Source organism: Oryctolagus cuniculus, chromosome 8 (assembly GCF_964237555.1).
Source record: "Oryctolagus cuniculus chromosome 8, mOryCun1.1, whole genome shotgun sequence".
In the NCBI taxonomy this organism is placed as follows: Eukaryota; Metazoa; Chordata; class Mammalia; order Lagomorpha; family Leporidae; genus Oryctolagus; species Oryctolagus cuniculus.
The window spans coordinates 124961366-124969720 of NC_091439.1; the positions used below are offsets into that span (position 1 = coordinate 124961366).

General features: G+C 47.7%; 1 pseudogene; it reads right to left on the bottom strand.

The window, feature by feature from the left end:
- Window positions 1–7781: 7781 nt before the first annotated feature.
- On the bottom strand, window positions 7782–8105 carry LOC127489937 (U6 snRNA-associated Sm-like protein LSm3 pseudogene; annotated as a pseudogene).
- Window positions 8106–8355: the final 250 nt, after the last annotated feature.

An 8355-nucleotide genomic window follows, 5' to 3' on the forward strand; every position in this document is an offset into this window, starting at 1 on the left:
GTGTCATGGTTACATTTTCCCCATGAAGTTCAATAAAACAGCTTTGCCACAAAGAAATTGTCTTATGTCCTTCATTTGCTTAGGGGCATACAATCTTTTCTCCCTTGGATTTTTGCATATTATATAATTTAAGGGTACTTCAAAAGATTTATGAAACAGTTAAAACTTAAGTCTGTCTCAGTGCATTTTTTGAAATCCCATGGATAGTGTTTTCATGATACACATTTTCCATGAACTTTTTCAAAACTCTGTACATTTTAAAAAAGAAATTAAGAAAATTGCAACTCACTGGAAATTTATTTTCCTCTATTACATTGGGGCAAAAAACGAGTAAAAAAATAAAACTAGATACTAAAATTAGCTGATAGGGTAGCTGTTGTGTTTGTGAGGCTTAGTGATCCAGAATTTAAGAATGCTTCAGTGCAAATGGCAAATACTACAAGAGGTGATTGACATCTAGACACAAAAGGATTTAGCAGGGGGCCGGGGCTGTGGCATAGCAGGAGGAGCCCAAGGACTTGGGCTGCAGCACCAGCATCCCATATGGGCGCCAATTCGAGTCCTGGCTGTTTCACTTCCAATCCAGCTCCCTGCTGTGGCCTGGGAAAGCATTAGAAGATGGCCCAAGTCCTTCAGTCCCTGCACTCTCGTGGGAGACCTGGAAAAAGCTCCTGGCTCCTGGCTTCGGATTGCACAGCTCCAGCTGTTGCAACCATCTAGGGAGTGAACCAGCAGATGGGAGAGCTTTCTCTCTGCCTCTGCCTCTCTCTGTAATTCTGCCTTTCAAATAAATAAATCTTTAAAAAAGCAGGGAACTTGATCGGAAGAGGAGCAGCTGGGACTTGAACCGGCGCCCATATAGGATTCTGGTGCCGCAGCCCAAGTCCTTGGGCTCCTGCACCAACATGGTAGACCTGGAGGAAGCTCCTGGCTCCTGGCTTCAGATCGGCGCAGCTCCAGCCGTTGTGGCCAGCTGGGGAGTGAACTAGCAGATAGAACACCTCTCTGTCTCTCTCTCTTTTTTATTTATTTATTTATTTATTTATTTATTTTTTGACAGAGTGGACGGAGAGAGAGAGAGAGAAAGGTCTTCCTTTTCCATTGGCTCACTCCTCAATGGCTGCTGTGGCCGTCGCACCATGCTGATCCAAAGCCAGGAGCCATGTGCTTCTCCTGGTCTCCCATGCGGGTGCAGGGCCCCAGCACTTGGGCCATCCTCCACTGCACTCCCGGGCCACATCAGAGAGCTGGACTGGAAGAGGAGCAACCGGGACAGAATCCGGCGCCCCAACTGGGACTAGAACCCCGTGTGCCGGCGCTGCAGGCAGAGGATTAGCCTATTGAGCCGTGGCGCCGGCCTAGAACACCTCACTCTCTCTCTCTGCCCCTGCCTCCCTGTAACTCTGCCTTTCTAATAAATACTTAAAAACAAAACAAAACAAAAAAAAAGAGAGAGAGAGAGAGAGAGAAGATGGTAGGGCAGAGATGGGAATGTGGCAGCTCAGGAAACAATCATAAATAACACAATGGTAGAAAACCATGCAATGTTTAAAAAAAAAAAAAAAAAACAAAGAAAGGAGGTATCAAGCCATGGGAAGAGACAGTATCAAAAGGCTACAGACTGGTTGGTTCCCACTCTGTGACATTCTAGAAAAGGCAAAACTGTGGGGAGTGTAAGAAGTTGCCAAGGGTAAAGGGGAGGGAAACACAACTGGATGGAGCACCGAGGAAGAAACTGTTGTGGTGGAATCTTGTCCTTATCCCCTGGTCAACACCCACACAGTGTGCACCACCAAGAGTGAGCCTGTCGTGCACTTGGGACTTTGATGGTGATGTTGTGTTAGAGGAAGCTCATCGACTGCTGTGGACAGCAGGGGAGGCTGAGTGTGCACAGAAGGGCTGAGGCTCTGGGGAAACTCTGCTTGCTCTTCAGCTGTGCTGTGAACCTACACCTGCCCCTAAGATACAGCCTATTTTAAAGAGACTGCAAGCTGCCCACCCAATTTTTCTGTGCTCTCTTCTGTTAGTTTCCTAGGGCTGGCCATAACCAAGTCCCACAAACCTAAACCAGAGAGATGGATCACATCCAAGTTCTGGAGGCTGGAAGCCTCGGCAGAGTTGCTGTCCTTTGAGGGTTGGGAGAGAGAGTGCCTCGCATGTTTCTTCTGGCTTCCTAGCCTTGGGCATTCTTGGCTCATAGATGGTTGTATTAGAACATTTTCCATTGCTATAATGAAGTGCCTGAGGCTGGGTACATTATAAAGAAAAGAGGTTTATTTAGCTCATAGTTTCTGAGACTGGACATTCAAAGTGCACGGCACTGGCTCTCAAGAGAACCCCTGGCTGCCCCCCTCACAAGTGATGCAGACAGCATCATGGTGGGAGCACATGTAAGGACAGCTCCTGTCGGGGGCCAGGAAGCCAGAGAGCAGGGAGGGGCCTGATTTTTCTTTGATAACCAACTCAGTCCCCCTAAGAACTACCTAATTCCTCCCAAGAACAGTGCTCCCGTGATCCTGTCACCGCCCACTAGGCCCCATCTCCTGTAGAATTCGCACCGCTTCCCAAATGGCCACACTGGGTATCAGACTTCCAACACACGAACCTCTGTGACACAAGCCACATGCAAACCATAGCACTGAGGTTCTTCTGGTCAGTTCACACTGCCTTCTCTCTGCAGGCACACCCTGCTCACCAAGCCTTTGGGATGTGACAGTGGACCCATATGATTGGGTCACCTGGTGATATTGGAGGCATCTTAGTTTGTGGTGTTCACACGATGATGGAATTGCCTAGTGACATGTTCAGTGACACACGACTGTGTTTTTCTGTCTCTGTGTCCTGATTTCCTCTTGTAAGAACACTGGTCATACTGCATTGGGTCCAATCTGATGACTTCACTTTAACTTGGTGACATCTGTAAGTACCCCATCTCCAAATAAAGTCTCATTCTGAGATGCTAGGGCCCAGGACTCCAACATGCCATTTTTTGGGTGGAATACAATTCAGCCCATAACACCTCCCTTCCTTTTTTCTTGGTAACAGACCCCTGGGTTTGTCTGGCCTCCACCAGTTGCCTTTACAGGTAGGTGTGGACATAGGGTACAACACTGGCCAAAGAGATGTAAGCAGATTTCTTCCAGGGCTGCATGTTCCTCTGGCTGCCTCTATCCTTTCTATCCCTGTCTGGCATGGGAGGGAGCTTAGAGTTGGCCTGGACTGGATGCCCAGACATTACAAGATGACTTGAAGAATGGCATCCCACAGCCTCTACTCCAGCAGGGATTGCTTTCTTTCTTTCTTTCTTTCTTTCTTTCTTTCTTTCTTTCTTTCTTTCTTTCTTTCTTTCTTAGATTTATTTATTTATTTATTTGAAAGTCAGAGTTACACAGAGAGAGGAGAGGCAGAGAGAGAGAGAGAGAGAGGTCTTCCATCCGATGGTTGACTCCCCAATTGCCCACAATGGCTGGAGCTGCGCTGATCCAAAGCCAGGAGCCAAGAGCTTCTTCTGGGTCTCCCACGCAGGTGCAGGGGCCCAAGGACTTGGGCCATCTTCCACTGCTTTCCCAGGCCATAGCAGAGAGCTGGATCTAGAACCAGCATGCATATGGAATGCTGGAGCTGCAGTCTGGGGCGTTAACCTGCTGCGCCACAGCACCAGCCCTGGGGACTGCTTATATCAGGACTTTGGTGAGCAAAATAATCCCATACTGAGGGGATTTGGAGAACCCTCAGCTGAACTCAGCCCTAATGGGAAGAAACCTTTGGATGAAAGACAAAGGAGACTTGAGGACATTGGGATGAGGGCTTTTGAACAGAGATTGCACCAACTCTGCCTGGGGACTGCTGTGTGGGCAGAGCCGCCTCATGCTACCTGACGCACCTGCCCTCCATGGGCTAGAACTTTGTGGGAGAGCCCGAGTTAGTGCCATTCAGCCTCTCTCTCCACCTGCCCCAAGGAAAAGCTCTCTTGTAGGGAGTTGAGTGGGAGCCATAGAAACAATCATTTGCTAGGCCACGTCCTAGGAGTGGCAGAGCAACAGAAGAGAAGGGACTTGGGCCCAGATTCCATGCAGCTGCTGTCTTGGCCTGCACCTCTGTGTAGTGTGATTTGGGGTTAATATGTCATCTGAGTTATCCTAGGAAGCACCTCTAGCTTCAAACCAGCAGCCCACTACACAGTGACAGTACACAGGTTTACTCCTGAAAGTAAAACAGTGTTTGTATAAAGTCTGACATAGAATCTGCATACTTTTGTGATCTCTTCTAGTCCATCTCAGAAGAAAAGGACTCGGGGCCAGCATCGTGGTACAGCAGACTAAGCTGCCTCCCGCGAAGCCAGCATCCCAGATGAGCAGCAGTTCGAGTCCTGGCTGCTCCACTTCCTATCCGGTACTCTACAAGTACTCCTGGCAAAGGAGCCGAATATGCCCCTAGTGCTTGGGCTCCTGCCACCCACGTGGGAGACCCACTGGTCCCCATCTGAGCATTTTAAAAGAATTTTCCATCCTGTACAAAAATCTTGCAAACTGAAATTTATACCAGGCTTTGGATCCATTTATTAAAAATAGAAATGCAATACTAGTTAGTTTGCAAGAACAATATTAGGAGGTGGCACCCCAGTGAATGAATTCCAGTACAACTTTCCTGTAGCTGGGGCGTGGATTGGATGAGTCAGGACTGGAGTTTCCTGAGTCTGGCTGACGTTTGGGTCTGAGGATCTGTGTAAGGGTGGGTTCTAGCTTTGAAGGTCATTGATGCAAGCCTCAGCATAAAATGGATTTAGAAACAGACCTTCACCCTTGCTTTTTCATGAAGTGTGAAATGAAGATTCTCAAAATAGTGAAACATTTAATCCCACTGCTTTTACTGAAAAATGAGTATACTTCAAAAAGTTCATGGACAAATGATATTATGAAAAAAGTATGAATTTCAAAATTTTTACATCAAAATGAACCATTTGGGGTGGACGTTTAGTGCTGGGGTTAAAATGCTGTTTGGGACACCTGCAACCCGTATCAGAGCGCCTGGTTTGGATCCCGGCTCCTCTTGTCCAATCCAGCTTTCTGTTAATGTGCACCCTGGGAGGTAGCAGGTGACAACTCAAGCTTCGGGGTCCCTGTCACCCATGTGGGAGACCTGGTTCACTCCCCAGATGGCTGCAACAGAGCTGCCTGAAGCCAGAAGCTTCCTCCAGGTCTCCCCCACGGGTGCAGGGGCCCAAGGACTTGGGCCATCTTCTACTGCTTTCCCAGGCCACAGCAGAGAGCTGGATTGGAAGAGCAGCAGCCGGGACTAGAACTGGTACCCATATGGGATGATGGCCCTGCAGGCGGAGGATTAACCTACTGCACCTCAGTGCCGAGCCCTGGATGGGATTCTTGACTCCTGTCTTTGGCCTGGCCCAGCCTCGGCTGTTGCAGGCATTTGACAAGTGCTCTGCAGATGGAAGATCTTTCTCTGGGTCTCTCTGTTTTTTTGTCTTTCAAATAAAGTGGAAATAAATAAAAATGTTTAAATAAACTTGTCTTTTAATTCTATTTTCCACAATTTTTGTGAGTACCTCTGTGTTAGCAGCTAAATAGACAGACATGTGTGTGTGTGTGTGTGTGTGTGTGTGTGAATAAAAAAATTTTTAGGAGTAAGAAGAAATAAAATTATCTAAAAATTATTTCATCTCTTCCTTTTAAATTTTGTTTGGGTGTTTCTTAATGTACTTAATATGGCTAGTAGTTTGTAATTATTTTTATTTATTTTTTATTTAAGAAGCAGAGAGACACAGACAGAGAGAGCTCCTATCTGGTGATTTGTTCCCCAAATGCCTGAAATCGCCAGGTGAGGCTGAAACTGGAAGCGAGGAACTCAGTCAAGGGCTCCCACCTGAGGAGCAGGGACAAGTCAGGAGTTAAGTCATCCCTGGTGCCTCCCAGGGTCCTCATTAGCAGGAAGCTGGAGCCAGAGCTGGGAATTGAACCCAGGCATTCTCATGGGGACGTTGGTATTTCAACCAGAGTCTTAACGGCTCTGTCAGACACCTGCTCCACAGTTATCGTTTTATTTTATTGATTGATTGATTTTATTTGAGAGGTAGTTACAGACACAGAGAGGGAGAGACAGAGAGGTCTTCCATTTGCTGGTTCACTCCCCAAGTGGCTGCAATGGCCAGAGCTGGGCCCATCTGAAGCCAGGAGCCAGGAGCCTCTTGTGGGTCTCCTGCAAGGATGCAGGGCCTGAGCACTTCAACCATCTTTTGTTGCTTTCCCAGGCCATAAACAGAGAGCTGGATCAGAAGCAGAGTAGCCGGGACTTGAACCAGCGCCCATATGGGATGCCAGCACCACAGGCAGAGGCTTAGCTTAGTATGCATTGCACCGGCCCCTACTGTTTTAGATGAATCCATGCAAGTACATTGGGATTCTTGCTGAACTATTCTTTCTGAGAAATGTGTGTGATCTAAAGAGCTTGAAGCCTGCTGACATAAATGCATGGTCAGTGGTCTGTGAAGGCTGCTTCACAGACAACAGGTGTCTTCAGCTTTGTGGGTTCGTGGTTTTATGACCTGATGTCTCTGTGCCTTTTCAATGTGTGGAACGAGGCAGAGGCAGGAGCCACTGCTTGAGAATTCACAGAGCATCTTTCTCGCTGGGGCAAGAGGTGGAGGAGGAGCCAGTAGTCTCATCAGTTCTGTTTATCGTAGCCTGGGTTGTACACATCAGTCTCCCTATCTTTGCAGTCAGCGTCTTATATTTGGATGCTGTTTGTTTTCTACGCAAGCAGCTTCTTCCCCAAAGTATTTGGCGTTTGAAAATCACTCATATCCTTAAAAGACGCTTCTTGATTCTTTACCAACTTGGCTCCAAGGACTTTAGAAGGGAAGCGATTTTTTTTTTTTTGACAGGCAGAGTGGACAGTGAGAGAGAGAGAGAGAGAGACAGAGAGAAAGGTCTTTCTTTTCCGTTGGTTCACCACTTAATGGCCGCTGCGGCCAGAGCGCTGCGGCCGGTGCACCGCGCTGATCCGAAGCCAGGATCCAGGTGCTTCTCCTGGTCTCCCATGAGGGTGCAGGGCCCACGGACCTGGGCTATCCTCCACTGCACTCCCGGGCCATAGTAGAGAGCTGGACTGGAAGAGGAGCAACTGGGACAGAATCCATTGCCCCGATCAGGACTAGAACCCAGTGTGCCGGTGCTGCAGGCGGAGGATTAGCCTATTGAGCCGTGGCGCCGGCCAGGGAAATGATTCTTGACATGATGGTTGAGTCAGGCTTCGTGAAAGCCAGCAACTGTGCCTAGTACGATGCCACAGTGATGTCCCTCTGAGACTGCCGGGAACGTGCGCCTTCTGAGAGTTTTGTTGCATGAAAGTGCAAACAGAGACCTTCTGCTTTGGACTTCCTGACCAAGCTTAACAAAACAGCATTTCCTAATTTTAAAAAGGCAAGGAATTTAAAGTGTTGAACTTGTTTTCTTTTCTTTTTTTTTTTTAAATAAAGTCAGAAAGGAAACATCAACTTTATTTTAAAGGAAAAAAAAATCAGAGTGCATTTATACAATGGAGCAAACCAACTCCAGAAAGAGTTCTACATGTCTCCCACGTTGACTGGAAGGGCTGAGGGAAAATAGAACTGTCCTTCAGCTTCAGAGGTTCTAAGTTGCAAATCAACTCATTTCAGGAGTGGAAGAATCCCTGGGTCATCTCTCAGTATCAAATTGTACACAAATTTCTCCTGTGAATGTCCTGTCCCTTTAAAGAGGCAGTTGTATGAAGTCTACTTCCCACACAGGGTCAGTTCTTTGTTTCAGTCACCTCTCAGTGGAGGGGCAGCCAGCACAACACCACCTGTCCAGACAAAGCGCATTAGGATGTTCCGTTTTGTTGACCTATGTCTCTCTTCCCATGTTTCTGCACCAATTTCTGTGGCCGTCACTGTTCCTTCCACATCTCCCAGCATCACGTTTCAGTGCTGATCATAAGCATAATCTGCCTTGAAGCTCTCAGCACTTTCTCATTTTCACATCGGTTTGTTCACCCGGGCTGAGCCTGAGGAGTCCCAGGGGCTCTTCAAAGGTGTTGGTAGTTTGTTGCTGCTCCGCGTCGTCGGCCATGTTTCAAATCCTGCCCTGAATGCCTTTTATTTTCCTCTTGTGTCCTGATGACAGCCAAGGTCTGGTTCTGCCAGCTGAATCTCAGCAAGACGCTTACACCACGTTACAGCTCTCTCAGACTCAGTTTCCTCACCTGCAAAGTGGGGACAATGACAACTGCTTCCTTAAGATGCTTGTTTATTATCAGATTAGCCTGCAGTAATCTTGCAGTCATTTGGGGAGTGAACCAGCGGATGGAAGATTCTCTCCC